Here is an 11,093-nt window from a genome sequence, read left to right as displayed (position 1 = left end):
AAGTGAGATCTTAGGTCCATTGAGAAATGACTCCCAGAGGTATTTGGTTTGTTCTCCCTTTCCATCGATGAAGTTGTCAAATCTTCCTTTCCATTCGTCAAATAATCCCTCAAACAGCATGGGAGGACAAGTATCTGAGCCCACGACCAAAGCATCACGGTTTGAAGTAGCCATCTTAACTAAGAGTGTAGACTGAATGGTGCAAAAGAGAAGAGGTGGACAAGATATTGTTAAGAGGGGGTTTTGAGAGTGAGGAATTACTTGTGTAAACAGAGTGAAAATAGGGTTTTGGTGTAAAACCACTTGTATAAACCAAGTGGTTTTTGAACAAAGCCAAATTTCAAATCAGACTAGATTTTCGAGCAGCAACAAGGTAGTAAAGAAAAGGAGGATTTCGAGCAGGACAGTTATGGAGTAAAATCCTAGGTTTTCGAGCAGGCAAGATTATAGAGCACTAGTAAACTTTTAGAGCAGGCAATGTATTCAAGCAGGTAAGGTATTCGAGCACAAATCTAATTCTAGAGCACCTAAATTTTTGAGCAGATAACTAGGGTTTCAAACAAAACCAAGCCTTCAAAACAGGGTGGTTTTCGAGCAAAACCAGGTTTTCTGGAAACTGAGTTTTCGAGCACAATGAGACAAAAAACAAAGATTTTCGAGCAGAAAGAGATTTTCGTGCAAGGTTTTCGGGCAATAAAAGACACTGTTTTCAGTCAATCCTTTAATTTTTCAGCACAATTTTCGAGTAAATACTCAAATTACACACTGTTTTCGAGCAAATATTACACTTTTCACAATTTTTCGAGCAAATTTGACTGAAAACACTTAATTCAGTTTGTTTTAAGTTCAAGTTGTTTGACTTTAAGAAAGAGAAAACCTATGCACGTGAAAACTTACACAAAAGTACAAGCTTATGCACAAAAGGACAAGTCCTTTGTCCTCTATGACACAAATCAAGGGATTATGTCAAGAACATGTCCTTTTCACACTTAAAACTATTGGGTAATAGCAATTTCGGTGGGAATTGACTAAGGGTCCAAAGTTTGGAGCCAAAACGGACTCAACACGTGGGTGAATTAATAAGGTTTTCGGGCAATAACCTTAGGGTTTCACTGTAGTGATGAAACCCTGAAAGGTTTTTAAGCAGATTCAAACCCAGCAGGGGTTTTCGAGCACATGTTCTGGAAAAACTTAGGCAATTTGAGTGATTTTTTAAGCAGATTTAGCATAGTTAGAGGGCAAAACAGCAATGAATCAAGTAATTTTAGAGCCTTTAATTAATCTTAACACGAATGAAGAGAAAATTTTCAAGCACTTATCGAACAAATCATGTAATAAAGTGACAAAATCATTGTATCTCAGTCATGGCAGCAGAAACATGAACATATGAGCATAAAATATGAACAAAGTACATGAACTAAGCCCTAAATTATCAGAAAACTTCATGAATTTCATACCATTTTGACATACATATCGTTTTCATTAAAAAGAAACATGTTAATCATACTCAACAGAAAATAGATATACTTAACAAACAACAAACAAATTCATGACCAAATAAAGATAAATCGTGATACCTCAACCGAAGAGCACCAAACACTTCAAAACACGAATCTGGAAGCTTCAATCCTTGGATCTACAAGCAAGATAGCAAGTCCCGCTCTGATACCAATTGTTAGTCCCTAAAGAAGCCTAGATCGACCGGTTTGTGAGTGATTAGTGGGTTAGAAGTATTAGTTATTCAAGAACACAAGAGAGGAAAGGATAAGATGAGTAAGTGCCAAAATGGATAACTAGATACAATAATTGTGGGGAGGTTGTTTATATATGACAACCTCCCTAGTTACAAAAGTTACATAGTTACCATGGTAAAACAGTAAATACATTACATATAAAAGATAAAACCGTGCGCCACTAATCTATTACATAAACATTTGTCAACATTTTGAACTTAAATTGTTGAGAAACCCATTTAAACTCTTGAGGTGAGTTTAGTGTTGCTAGTAATCGGGTTTATTGATGTTGTTGGTGGGTTTTGGGTTGGAAACTGACTTGGCCATGATTTAGGACTTAGAATTGGGTTTAATCACTAGGTTTGGTGATTATGGGAGTGTTGGAACCCATTTTAGTGTATTTGAAAGATTAATTTTGAAATAAGTCAAAATTAGAGTTTATGGGTGATTTTGAGAATGATAAGTGTTTAACACTTATGATTGGGTTAAATTGGCATATTAGGACCATTGTCACTAGTGTTAGTGATTATTGGTGAGTTTGGGTGCGGTTTGTGCTTGGAAGTGCAATTGGTCAAAATTGCACTAAGTGTCGATTTGAGTTGGTATGTAAATCCACTCTAAGTGTGTTGTTTGTATTATGATAATGGAATAGGTACTTTCCATTGACGTGTTGCGAATTTGTTCGGTTGCATTCTTCAAGACGATAAGGTGAGTGTTAATATCCTATGTGCATATGTATGTGTAGGATGGGTGCGGGTCGGGTGAAGTGGTTCTCGATTATAGAGCTCACTTCACATATAGGTGGATTTGATGAACTTGTGTAATAGGTCCAATTGGCACGGTTGTACATTTTGGTTGACCACCTTTGATGAGCTGCACACTTCGTGTGTACGTTATCACATGGACTTGTGATGTGGAGTTATATAATCCCGATGGTGTGGGATTGGTATTGAGTTGTGGTTGAGTAACCCCGATGATGTGGGTTTTGATTTGGGAAGTGAATCACGTGTGGATGCGGATTCACGATGACGCGTGTAGTTCGATCATCTTATTGAGGTAGTGATCTCGTGTGGTTGCGGATTTACTAAGGCTCGTGTAGTTCGGCCAACCTCGATGTTGTTGTGTTATTGAAGATAGTAGTCTTGTGTGGATACGGATTTACTAAGGCTCGTGTAGTTCGGCCAGTCTTCATTTGGTATTGGGTTAAGGGGTTAACCATGGGCGGTTTACGTTTATATATATATATATATATATATATATATATATATATATATATATATATATATATATATATATATATATATATATATATATATATATATATATTGTCGTATTGTTGTGTTATAGCTAACCCTCCGGGTGTAGCTTAATGGCATGGTACATATCGTCGTTGGTGTACTTACTTTGTTGATATTTTTGGCTTGTGTATAGCGATCGTATGGTATGCTTAGTTTAGCTTGCCTTTATGCATGGACTTCGGTATGTGTTATTTGATTATTTATTGTGTGGTGTGTCCATTTTATGCATATATATATGTATGTAGTATATTCTCACTCACTAAGCGTTAGCTTACCCTCTCGTTGTTTACATTTTTATAGATTCGCGTGGAGGCGGTGGCTCCGGTAAGTATGGGGAGTAGTGGACTTGCGTAGTTGCTTTAGAAGACGTGCTTTTGGATTGATTAGGATTGGGTAGCGTATCCCCAATCGCCATGCTCGGCCTTTATTTTGTGTTAAAACTCACGTAGTCGAAAACTTGTATTTTGTACAAAAGTCGTAAAACGGTCGATGTGGGCCCGGTGTGGTAAAACTCGTTTTATTATTGGAACGCGATAGTTTTACCTAATATTATATGTTGTGAAAACGTTTTCATCTAAAAGTGTCGGGAAGTGGGAGTTCTTTAATTGAAAATTGGAAATTTCGGACAGAACCTGATAAGTCTTGTGCGCGCTGCGCACAGAAGGGGCTGCGTGCTGTGCACCCCTCTGCTATAATTTTTTTCTTTTTTTCTTGTGTATTTGGTTGGATAACGGGTTGGGTCGTTATATGTATAGAAAGTATGTTATTAAAAATGAATGCAATGTTTTATCAAAACGTAACATATAAAGGTCAAAACCTCGTTGTGGGACAGTAGATAACGTACCGCGTCAATAGCGATTTTGGCGGGTCGTTACAATAAGCGTGTGCAAACTTACTTGTTTTTGGCTCGGAGCTGTAGTCAGATATCACCGGGGTATCAACAAGATCTTTAGAACCTTTCTTGGTTCTGTTCTTTTGGGGAGTTGCAGGAGAAGAAACTTTGCGCTTATTTTTATCTGTTCCTCAGATGTTCCTGATATGGCGTCCTACTTAGTAGATGGCTTTGGGACTTTAGGATCTGGGCTCTTTAATCGAGTAGCAATAAAGTTCTTGGTATTCTCCTTCTGATCGATTTCTTGAATCATCATTTTTGAGAATGGAAGTATTGGGAAATTGTAAGTAGAAGGTTGCTTTTTATGCAAACAAAGAGAAAAAATGGTAGTGTAAGTATTCTTAGAATCATGGTGTGTTGATATATATATATATATATATATATATATATATATATATATATATATATATATATATATATATATATATATATAGACCAATTGGGAACGCCAACGGTTTAATTCAACGACTATAAAGTACGTGGCAACAATTCAGGACTAACAATATAGTCGGTACTCTGCTATGATTAGATGGGCCCAATATGTGTAACGGTTAAATATTTGCTGGCTTAAAAATGTTTACGGATTACTGGAGAAGCATTTTTAGCTACTTTTTAGAGTTTATTATGTTACATTTTTTGCAAAAATATAACACAATAAATTGGGGGGACTTGATCATATACATAGGCACGCATATGTATATTTTAAGTGCAAAAGGCAATGCAAAGGCAAAAACAATCAAAGATGCGTGAATTAACAAGAACTGCGCAGATCACGTTACTGCATTGCGGAGGCACGCACACATCAAAGACTGCGAAGATATCCCGCATATTTACTGCGGCTCAAGTTGGTGTCCCCAAACATTGCATCCGCGAAGATTCCAAACCTATAAATAGGGAGCTTGGTCTCTCATTTTAGGTTGTTGATTTTGGAATTTGCCTTAGCCCTTGTGAATTACTTGTGACTTCGCGCGAGAATCATCATAAGTTCGGTTTAAGGTAAATTCAACAAGACCGGGACATGATGATTGATCACTCGATGTTAGTGAAAGACGATCATAAGGTCCCAAAAATAATCTCAACACCCCATTCCACCCTCATTGCACTCAATCCTTGATTCAATTCCGTAAGGAAGACAAATATAGGATTGATCACTCATCAAAACACTTATTGTTATGGATTAAGATAAATATAAACATTAAGTATACACCCATATTCTCCTACAACAAACTGAAATTATGCAATTTATAATAATCAACGCATGATTCAGGTAAATTAATGAACACAATTAGAATGTATCACCGATTCAAAATCTGTTGATAGTTTGTAAAAATATATTATTTACAATGTCTGACATCAATAATCTACCCCCAATCTGAAACCCTAATTTTGAAGTTGTTCATTGTACGGTCTTGATTATGTCAGGTTTAATTTTCTTAAAAGAATGAAGGGTAGGTTTCGATGTATAAGTTTAAATATTAGAAGGGTAATTAAGAGAATTTAAATCTTGATTAGTTAATGTGAATTATTTGCTAGTTAATTTTATGAATGGATTACTCTATATTTTAATGATTCAAATATTCAATTGTAATATGAGGGTCCCCTATTTTTAGGAGCATGATTTATCATCCTCTTTTATTTAATATATATAATATATAATAATATATATACTAAATACAAATATAAATAAATATAATTATTTAATATATAAATAATAAAAATAAGTAAATTAATAATAAATAAAATAGAAAATAGAAACGAGATACAGTATGTGAATTAATTAATTAACGATATTTTTTTAATAGCAAAAATATTAATATGTATATATATAAGAGAACCGAGGTTCCGGTGGAACAACATTAAGTAGATCAAAACGATCTGTAACGGGAGTACTTGGTCACAGACGACCAAAACTCCATGACACTCACTCTATTAGTTCTAAACACACTGAACGACTACATTAAATACAGTGCGAGTACATTAGGAATTACACTTGAAATGTCAACCAACAAACACCACCTTATCTAAGCCTAATACAAACACATAAACCAGACCCCGTATCCAACCCCGCATCAGCCCCCTCCGAAGCCGCCAATCCAAACCATCCACCGGGCAACCCAAGAACACCTAACCCGAGGCCTATTTACCGAAATCAACAAAGTAAACAACGTCGGCAACAACATCAAGCATACAAAATACCTAATGACGGAAAAAATGGAATGAATGAGCTAAACCAGCCACAACATCAGTACCAAATGCCGAACCAAACCATAAAGGAGCCAGTCATCTCTGCCAAATTTTCTAAGGACATTTACAAACCCTCGGACCCAAGCAGTCAGCAAGCAGTGCCGGAAACCACCAGCAGTCACCAGCAACAGCCGACAACCGCCAACGACACACTACCACTCCCAGCGCCACCATAGGCCACCGGTTTCCACCAGCGAGCAACAACGATTGCCACCCACTTGTAGCCACCTGGCTACCATGAATATCGCCAGGCAGTGACGACTAGCAACTAATTACTGCCACCCGCAGCCCCAAAAGACCGGAAACATCTACTAGCAACAAATCAAGGCTGCCAGTACCCACCACCCGCCCTCGGGTGCCGCAGACAGCATTCTGGCCACTCGAATCCATCGGGTTTTAAGAAAAAACACGCTCAATCGCAAACCCACCAAAACCCAACCAACTCCACCACAGAACCCGAAACGCCCAAAGTACCTGTAGAGAGTCAAGGAACTCGCCGCCTACAACTACCACGGACGAATCACAACTCAACGAAGAGAGTCAAGGGGACAGCAGCAGAAATCTTCAACCCAACCCAACCAAACCCAAAAATCAACCTCCATAACACAACCAACTCCCAGATCCCGAGCAACTAGAGCACGGAATCATCGCCTGGTAGCCGTAATCGTGACCAGAGAAGACAGAGCAGCCTAGCTTTATTTCAACGGAAAGCAGTAAAATCCGAACCACCGGCGAGATGCCGGTGGTCGGAAACGGTAGTCGCAAAAGGTTACAAACCGTCCGAGAGTGGATCTCAGCGATGATGAATTAATTAAGAAGAAATTACAGATGTTACTGTTGGCCTGTTGTTGATGTTTAAGAAAAGTGAATAAAAGTAAAGAATAGAGGGAAGAAAGGCTACCTGAAAAGTTCAATGAAGTCGGAAAGAGATCGAAAATAATAATAATAATAATAATTAACGATGAAATGAAAAGCGTTTGAGATATATTTTAAGGGGGATGATTCTCACACACACTTTTTTGATCCTCACACACCAATTGAGTATTATTAGAAGAGTAAAAGGTTAAAATAGGTGTGTGAGGATCAAAAAAGTGTGTGTGAGAATCATCCCCCATATTTTAATGGAAGCGAAAGAATAAAAAAATAAATAAATCGGATCTACTTTTCACTCTTTGGACTGACTGGCCCATTAGTTCTAAAACCAATAAACCATAAAACCCTTGAAAGCCCAGATCTGATTCGGCTTGCTATAAATTAAGCTTACGAGTCTTCGATTAGGGTTTCAACTCGTAATCGCCGTCAAATAGCAGTTATCATATTCTCTGCAATTAGCGTAATCTCTACTTCCGATCCGGCGAAATGGTACTGTCTTTACTTCAAACTTACCATCTTTCGAAAATTTTGAATAATTATATTGTTTAATTTGATGATGGCGCTTTAGAACGTTTGCGTATTGTCGTTGTGTTTAGCTGTGAAATGCTACCTCATTGTTGTTTACTTGCTCTAAGAATAAGCTAGCTTATTAGATTCGTTGAATCATATGAAATGAGAGTATCGTAACGTTCATGTTTTCATAAGTATCAAGTACTCGATGATGCATTATTTGAGTGCTGCTAACAATGCAATTACTTGATTAATAAATTATTTTATGGTTATATTCAACACATTTTGAAAATATATTGTTAATTACCGAGTGTAAGTATGTAATCATTTTGGGCTTTCTAAGTACAATTTTGAGTTTTATTTATTTTGCAAGTATTTTACAGTTATCAGGTTTGTTCTAAAATTAAGTGTATTACTGTATCTAAAAACTGAGGAAATTTTTTTTGCGAGTTTTGAAAATGAACTATAACATTTAAATACTATTTGTATTTGTGTTATAAATATGTATTTCTATGATCCATGTATATAAAGTTCAGTAGTATTATGACTTGTGAGTACAACACAATAGTTTAAACAAATGTATTATGAATTCTATTTTGACTATTTTTATATGTATAGTGATTGAATTCATATTTTAATTATCTGCATTAGTTTTGATACTATCAAATGAACGTATCTTTACAACATTAACAATAACTATTTTACGGAGCATATTTGTAAGACTATTTTGTATTTTGTAAATGATTTTGAAAGATGATAATTTAATTCAATGCCTTGTTGTCAACACTAGTAAGTATTTGGTTTATTCGTATGTTGCAAACTTGATGTGTAGACAAAGAGGACCAAGAAAGCTGGAATTGTTGGAAAGTATGGTGAGTAATTTATCTCTTTGTGTGCGATGAATATTTTGAAATGGTTAAAGCTCATTCAAAATATGTTCATTGCAATCATAATTATAATAATTGGAGTGTGTAATGATGCTATGCATTAATTATAGACCTTAGTTGGTGTTTCCCTCTGATCTCTATTGCGTTTACTTCAGGTACCCGTTATGGAGCTAGTCTGCGAAAGCAGATTAAGAAGATGGAGGTCAGCCAACACAGCAAGTACTTTTGTGAATTCTGTGGGAAGGTAAATTACTATTCCTGTTATCATTTTGTGAAACTTTGTAAAATGATTTTTTTAGTATGTTAACCTTGGTCTTTTGAATGATATAAAACACAGTATGCAGTGAAGAGAAAGGCAGTTGGTATTTGGGGTTGCAAAGATTGTGGCAAAGTTAAAGCTGGCGGTGCTTACACATTGAAGTAATAATCTTGTTCTATTATGCAGTCACGTTTTTCAAGTTAGTATGTTGTCATACTTGTTACATTGATTTATAACTTATGTGCCTTTGTTTTTCTTTGTTATAGTACTGCTAGTGCAGTCACAGTCAGGAGCACAATTCGAAGGTTGAGGGAGCAAACTGAGAGCTAGATGATAATCATATCTTAATGCTGAAGTCTTTTACTCATAATTTTTGTATTAGGATTATTGAGTTTTTTTGTTGAATCCCTGAGGAATTATCCAGAAAAACCTGTATTTTATTTGAGATCATTTGATGTTAGTTTTAAGCAAACATGTAGTGACTTAATGAGTTGTTATATGTGGCTACTGACTTTATTTATATGCATCTTAAATCTTAATTTAAATGTTTTTATAAGAATGTTATATCATTATATGTATTTTTTTTAATGGAATTTATTAATGAAGTAGCGAAAGAAAGAAAAATTTTTAAGGAAGACAGAGGTCTTGAAACCATGCTGTCTAATTAATTTTGGATTTTAAAAACTTGCTAAAAATTGAATTAAAGCAACAATGTCATCAATAATATGGCTCCTAAAGCTCGTGGCTTACATTACGGGTATGGGTTTTTTTTGTTGTAAGTAGTAATTTGGCTTATGTCGACTGTGGTTTGGCTTTAAAAAGCTAATCAACTGGCAAAAACAAGCTCATCGAAGCACCAATTAAGTGCAGATCTTACAATCTCAATCACGCAAACATAAAAATGATCGTAACAATAAATTTTGGTAGAACGGGGATTCACACGGTTCTCCTTCACAAAGTCAGTTACTGATTTCCTGTCTGGCTGTCTCTATAGCTCATGAGTCATGTAAAAAAAAGCTAAATCAAGAAAAATGGATCCATGCATGTATCTCGATCTATGGTGGCTCCATGTGAGGTAGAATAATGAGACACACCATCACGAGTCACATCCAGATTAAATATAGATATTTGGACCCGGTTAGTAAACTATGCAAACTATGAGGAAGGTAGATTATTCATGTTCATACCTTCCAAATATGATTTAATATCCTAAACAAATAGAATATTAGTGCAATACATCCTCAAAATATATTGCTAAACTCATACTGTGTGCGACTCGCTATTTATACAGGGCAGATGGATCAGATAACTATAAGAATGATACCATTTAAATTTTAAACACAGTCACCAAGGTGAAAACCTAACTCATTCAGAAGTTAAGAAAAAGCGTTTAATAGTTTTGTTGTGATGAAAACTAATTACAATATTAATAAAAGCCCAAATTATCGGATGAAGACCTTAAATTTTCGAAACTTCTAGAGTGAACTAGCATATTATAGTATAGTTTATATATTTTGTGCTAGTAGAACCATAAGCTGCGCTATACTATACTTGACTCATCAGCAATGTCTTAAGCATCATGATTAGCTTCCTTCATCCAGTGATCATTCAATGTCACATCTTCATCATCTATACTCGAGTAATTGAAATGCTGATGATCTTCACCTGCAAGAAACTTCTGTTGCATCACATGCGTGAATTAGTGTATTCCATCTGCCATGCCATCTCCTCAGCTGAAAGACTAGTTACCTCTGAGGATCTTACATGCGAGGAGCGTTCATTGTCGATTGTACCTTCATCCGGGACAGCCTACATCAACAAATACAAGCCATTTTATGAAATCTTTCAGTTTGCGTGTTTATGGTCACATATATAACATATATTTGACCTTATACTTCGCGGAAACAACTTCTATGAGTACAGAAAACTAAATTAAATATGATAAAGAATTGTAACCATAGGCGGAGCCAATAGGGTGGCCGAAGGTGGCAATGCCACCCTCAATGTTAAAATTAACTATCCTTCCTCAATTGGCCACTCTTAACATTATTTTAAGTCTATAGTGCCACCCTTAACATTAAATCCTGGCTCCGCCATTGATTGTAACGAAATATAACCCTGAGCATATAGTTATCAAACACACTTCTCTGGTTGTTTTTTTTTTTTTTTTTTTTAAATAAAAATGTTTACAAATCCAAACGACAGTACCAGGGCGATATAGAAAATTATTTGTTTTTTTAGCAACTTCTAATCTGGTTGTTACCTCAACAACAAGGTAGTTTTTAACCATAACCGAGTACTAGATATGGTAACATGAATTGGTCCAACAGGCTGGATAATGGGCCAAAAAGGCTCAAATTGACCCCATGTGTTCACCTTTTAGCAAGGAAATTTTTT

General features: G+C 35.8%; 1 pseudogene; it reads left to right on the top strand.

The window, feature by feature from the left end:
- Positions 1-8,093: 8,093 nt before the first annotated feature.
- LOC139888657 (large ribosomal subunit protein eL43-like) lies at positions 8,094-9,026 on the top strand (annotated as a pseudogene).
- The last annotated feature ends 2,067 nt before the right edge of the window (positions 9,027-11,093 follow it).

This window comes from Rutidosis leptorrhynchoides, chromosome 2, assembly GCF_046630445.1.
Source record: "Rutidosis leptorrhynchoides isolate AG116_Rl617_1_P2 chromosome 2, CSIRO_AGI_Rlap_v1, whole genome shotgun sequence".
Taxonomy (NCBI): domain Eukaryota; kingdom Viridiplantae; phylum Streptophyta; class Magnoliopsida; order Asterales; family Asteraceae; genus Rutidosis; species Rutidosis leptorrhynchoides.
Note: the sequence above shows the minus strand (reverse complement) of the source record. Positions and strands in the feature narration are given on the sequence as shown.